We start from the raw sequence: 6,000 nt of genomic DNA, 5'->3' as shown, positions 1-6,000 counted from the left end.
GCGAGTATCGGCGCCACAAAAACAGAGAATGTGACGAGTACTAAAACGAGGATGTTGGAGACAAGAAATTGTCGCAATATCTCTGTCACTTGAGGAGAAAAGTCACTGCTTGCATAGTTCCAGACACACTATTTCACACCTTGTGGAGCAGAATATTACTAGCTTAGGTCAAAGCTGTCATTGCGTCTCAAATGAACCTGCCACTCGACACCATAGCCAATCTGACTGACCGTATTCGAGATGCAATTGTGTCTACCTCCTGTTCCGACCCGTCAATGGCGTGTACCAGTGGTTCAGTGGGAACCATACCTGGCTACGTTTGTCTATTGAATAAAGTTGAGGCACTGAACGAACAGCTTAATGACAGCCTCTTGAGCCAGCTGAGATATGCTTCATCACATGTACCTTCCTCTGGCGATTTGCAGTTAGTGAGCATCCATTGGTATCACCAGCGATTTGGAGACCAGGCATACAAATGTAATCTGCCATGCACATAAGTCAGCCATAAACGTCAGATGGCGGTAGATACACCAGGTCGTCCTTCTGTATGTCTGTTTATAACGGATCACAAGTTGGACTGGATGTTTTCGATACATACAGGATCTGATCTCCTCGTTCTGCTGTGGGAAGAGCTACACAAGTACCGCCCAATCTCCACATTTCGACTGTTGGCTGCGAACAACTCTACTATCGTGACATATTCCACATAGCACTTCGAATTGGACCTAGGACTTAGGCGTGCTTCAGTATGGAACTTCACAATTGTAGCTGTGATGGAGCCTATACTCGGCACAGACATCTTGATGCGTTACTACCTGATTCTTGACCTCGCCAGTGCTCAGCCACTGGACACCATCCATCACTGGGCTGTCCACCACTGAGTTCCAGCCTCACGCTGCCACATACGACACCCCCCAGGTGATGTAGGCTACAGGAAATGGGTATGCCAAGCTGTGCAACCAGTTCCTTGAACTCACGAGGCTTCCAGGGTTCTGGAGCATGTAAATCATGATATCTTGCACTAAGGCCCTCTGATTTCATGCATGCCCAGACCCCTTGGTCCCAACCAGTATGGAAGTGTGAAGTCAGAATTTAACACTATGCTAACTGAGGGCATCATCCACCTGTCGAGAAGTCCATGGTCATCACATTTGCAAGTAGTCCCAAAAAAGAACAGTGTTTGGCGGCCATGCGGTGACTACTGTTGTTTAAACATGAGATCAGCCCCCAGCCTCTCTACGAGGCTGTATGGGAAACAAGTATTTAGCATGTTAGATTGCGGCCAACACTACACACAAATCCCATTTGCTGAGAAAGACATTCCAAAGACGGCCGTTATAACACTACCTAGTTTATTTGAAAGCTTGTTCATGACTTTCGGCCAGAGAAACACCATGCAAATATGGGAACATTTAATTGATTCAGTGTTACGAGAATCACCACATACCCTTATCCTCAGGAACGCGAGGAGAATATCAGCAGCATCTCAGTGAAGTTGAGCCTTGACATTTATGGCATTGTTTGGACGTCTCCAAAGTCATGTTTGGACAGTCAGAAAGCTTTTTTTGGACCACCTTATTTCATCAGCGGGATCATGTCCTCTGCTGGAGAAAGTTGAAGCCATTTTGACTATTCCTCATCCAGAGATAGCCAAAGAATTACTCAGGTTGCTTGGAGTGCTCAGTTACTACCACTGCCATCTGTCACCTGTGGCAGAATATTGGGCAGCTCTGGCAGTTCCGGAAACAAAAGGCCTCTGCAGTGGTCGCAGTAATGATTGCCGCCTTCGAGGCCTCCAAGAAGAGTATGGCTAAGGCTGCACTTCTCGCTCATCCTGTTTTAGATGCACACCTCGTGCTAGTGGTCTTTGCTAACAGGTAGCCATCGGCGCAGCATGGTAACAGTATGTTAAAGAGGACTGGCAGCCCCTCCCTTTTTTCTCTCGGAAATTCATTCAAAGTCAGCAGCAGTGAAGCACAAGCGTCCTCGAAATATTTCCGTCCGCAGCTGGAGGCAAGGGTATTCACAATCTACGCACACCACAAACCTCAGATCTTCGCCTTTCGCCAGAACAACGGCAAATGCTCTAAGAGACAGCTAAGTCAACTGAAATTTATTGCCCAATTTTCTACTAACTTGAAACTTATCTCAGGACTGAACAATGTAGGGGCGGACTGCTTGTCGTGTGTCAGTGCATCATCAGTCTCACAAGCCTGGCTCGAGCACAGCAGTCCGACCAAGAACTTCAAGACTGGCTAAATCATGGTACAGCAGACCTGCAGCTAATGCTTGCTGACGTACCGGAGACAAACATTAAGGTGTATTGCGACACCATCAAGCAAAAAATCCGTCCATTCGTGGTGCCAAACTGCGCAAAGTATTTCATGGCCCCCGTTGTTTGTCATCCTGGAATAATGGCTACGACGAAGCTAGTAACTAATCGTTAAGTGTGGTCTATGATACAAAAGTATTGACGTCAATGGTCTTGCACTTGTGTGAATTGTCACCGCATCAAAGTGTCGTGTTATGTTCACTCGCCAGTAAGCAAATTTCTGGAGACGACTGAGAGGTTCGCCCACACACATGTGGGAATTGTGGAACCATTGCCACCATCAGAAGGTCAACGACATTTGACAGCCATTGTTGATATATTCACACGCTGGCCAGAAACTGTTCCTATAGATAATATATCTGCCAAAACGCTAGCTCCGTAGTTATGTCCAGCAGCGTCGTTCACTTCGCATGTGTACTGCATATACCAGCTGAAAGATGACGCCAATTGGAGTTCGATTTGTTTACACAAATGAGCAAGTTTTGCAGCGCATCACATCACATGAACGAGGTATCATCCAGCTAGCAATGGCGTGATCGAGCGGTGGCATCAGTCCCTCAGAGCTGCCCTCTTGGGTGAGAATCGAAATGGAAAAGAGCCCTACCATTACTTCCGCTCGACCTCCACACCATAAGCATGTCAGACATCGGCGCATCTCCTGCTGAAATGATGTACAGGAGAAACACTACGGCTACCACGAGAGTATATCGGTCCATATGGCTTGATAGGGAACATGTCAAAATCACCGCAGTTCATAGCATATTTGTGAAACCTGATCTCGTACATATCACGACAATCAGCATCACGACAGTCAGCATCACGGCAGACAGCATCACTACAGTCAGCATCACGACATGGCATGCACACTGGCCAGCTTTCAACTCTTGCAATTGCATCTCAACGCCAGGGACGCCTATTTCTGTGTCCTTCATGTCTGTGCGACGGTCAAACGTTGATACATCTGTACGATGCTCTTGAGTGAATTATTTAAACGTGAAGTTTAAAACTTCAGTTTTCCATTTCCTTTCTTCTATTTATCGCACCAGACTGGTCGACGTATTATTGAATCGAAGCCTTCAACCCGCTTAGTGATTTTACGTAGGACCAGAATTTTCGCGTTTTCTCGACAGGGTCTTTCTCTAATTTGACGGTTAAAGTTGTATGCTTTGCCCATCGATCTTTTTTTTTTTTTTTAAATATAGAAACTAGCATTTCTTCTAACTTTTGTGTCAACATTTTCGCGTTATTATTTGAACCGAGAATGCAGCCGTCTCTGTTTCCTCAGCATTTTACGAATTTTGTTGTTATACTAAAATCGGTCTTTTCCGTCCTTAAGGGTACACTCTCCTCAGTCAGCCTATGAAATAAGCGATTTTTTTTAGGAAGAACTAATGAAGCAATCAAGGTAAATCTTTACGCAGATTATTTATTGATGCTTGTAGAACATTTTATGGTTTTTTGAAGAAATTCAGTCATTATTAAGTCCCCCATGCGAGGGGTTAATTGCTCTGTCGAACCTGACACGAGTCCATGACTGAAGTCCTGCAGTCTGCAAATCTTATCTGAAATAAAAAATTGGCCAGGTGCGAGTAGCATTCGCTTTTTGAGGGTTCTGCACAAACATAAGTATGTGTATAGAGGGTTAATCCATTCCAGGAACCTAGTATTTTGACGATTTTTGCCTGTTGTCGACGTTGAGACTGGCAAGATATCCGTTTCAGGGATTCCAAAACTTTGGAGAACGAAACTTCCTAGCAGATTAAAACATTGTGTCCGACCGACACTAGAACTCGGGACCATTGCCTTTCGCGGGCAAGTGCTCTACCGACTGAGCTTCCCAAAGCACGACTCACGACACGTCCTCACAGCTTTAATTTCACCCATTACCTCGCCTCCTGCCTTCCAAACTTCACCGAAGCTCTCCTGCGAAAAAGCTGTGAGGACGGGTCGTCACTCGTGCTTGGGTAGCTCAGTTGGTAGTGCTCTTACCCGCGAAAGGAAAAGGTCCTGAGTTCGAGTCTCGATCAGACACACAGTTTTAACCTGCCAGGAAGTTTTAAATCAGCACACACTTGGCTGCAGAGTGAAAATTTCATTTTGGAGAACGTTTTAATTTCAAGTTCGAAGATGGATAACGAATGACGAAAGAAAAATTTTTTCGTGTGGTATGTCATCTTTTTCCTTAACTTGTACGGCACCTTTCTTCCTGACAGATTTCATAATTCTACGTCAAGGCGAGTAACTCTGTAGGTTTTAATGGTTGAGTTTGAAAGTGTCAAAACATGTGACAAAAATGGTCGTACCTTTCCATTGCACTGCCTTAAAAGTTAGCCTTTATTGTGCCATCAAGGAACCATTGGCGTTAGAAAGGACATAAATTTCATTTTGATACCCTACAGGCCTACACATTCGAGAGAATAAGGGGTCTTAACAAACGGACGGCACACACAGTCTAGTAACAAATGACAAATTATTTTTCGTGCGATATAATTAAAAGTTAACAATTCTCGGATATTTTTCCTTAGTTGTATTGTGAATCCTTGCTTCTTCGCAGATTTCGTGATTCTAGGATAACAGGAAATATCTTATAGGTTTTGATGAGTAGATTTTCAAGTATCAAAATATGCGATATATGATTTCATTGACTTACAAGTAACACTTTTTTACACCCCCAAGGGACCGCAGACCTCAATATGAGATCTATATTTCAACTTGATACGCGTACACGTTCCTAAGAAAAAGGATTTTGAATAGTCAGACACAGACAAAAGTTCTGTTTTTACCGATTGGGGTACGGAAGCATAAAAACAAATAACTTTCTTAATTTATAGGATATTTCGCACGAAGTAACAGTACAGTTTTTTGAAATTTGAGAAAATAATAAAATGGCGGACATTTGAAACAAAGAGTTTCGTTTGTTTTTTTGTCACGTTTTTGCAATAAATGATGAATAAATTAAAACATAAATTAGCCTATTACTCCTTGCGGGAAAGCCCGAGGTGTAAATCAGTCAAATCTCAGAAAGACTTCTTCATTGGTGTGCTCTCAGTCTTTCCCCCGAATCTGAGATACAATGCGTTTCAAGCTGACGGAATAGACGGCGGTCACACTAATAAATAAACCTTTCTAAAATTTAACTTAATTACCCCTCGGGCATTCCCCAAGGAATAATAGGCATTTTTTATTTTAATTTATTTGTTATTTATTGCAAAAAAGGTAACCTGAAACAAATGAAAACTAAATCTTCGTTTCAAACGAATACCATTTTATTAAACTTCCTGGCAGATTAAAACCGTGTGCCGGACCGAGACTCGAACTCGGGACCTCTGCCTTTCGCGGTCAAGAACAACACGGTTTTAACCTGTCACAAAGTTTCGTATCAGCGCACACTCCGCTGCAGAGTGAAAATCTCATTCTGGAACCATTTTATTATTTTGTCAAATCTTCAAAAAATGTGCTATTACTTCGTGCGCAGTATCCTATAGATAATTTTTTTTTTAAATTTCAGATAAGGCTTGGAAACTGCAGGACGTACATCATAGAGACGCCTCATTTTGGACAGAGTAGTTTTAGCCCCTCGGATGGAGAGTTTAATGATGTCTGAATTTCTTAAAAAGATCAGAAAATGTTGTCTAAGAATCAATAAATAATGTGCAAAAGTTTTAAAA

This window comes from Schistocerca cancellata, chromosome 7 (genome assembly GCF_023864275.1).
Source record: "Schistocerca cancellata isolate TAMUIC-IGC-003103 chromosome 7, iqSchCanc2.1, whole genome shotgun sequence".
Classification (NCBI taxonomy): Eukaryota; Metazoa; Arthropoda; class Insecta; order Orthoptera; family Acrididae; genus Schistocerca; species Schistocerca cancellata.
The sequence above is the reverse complement of the archived record's forward strand: the minus strand, read 5'-3'. Positions refer to the sequence as shown.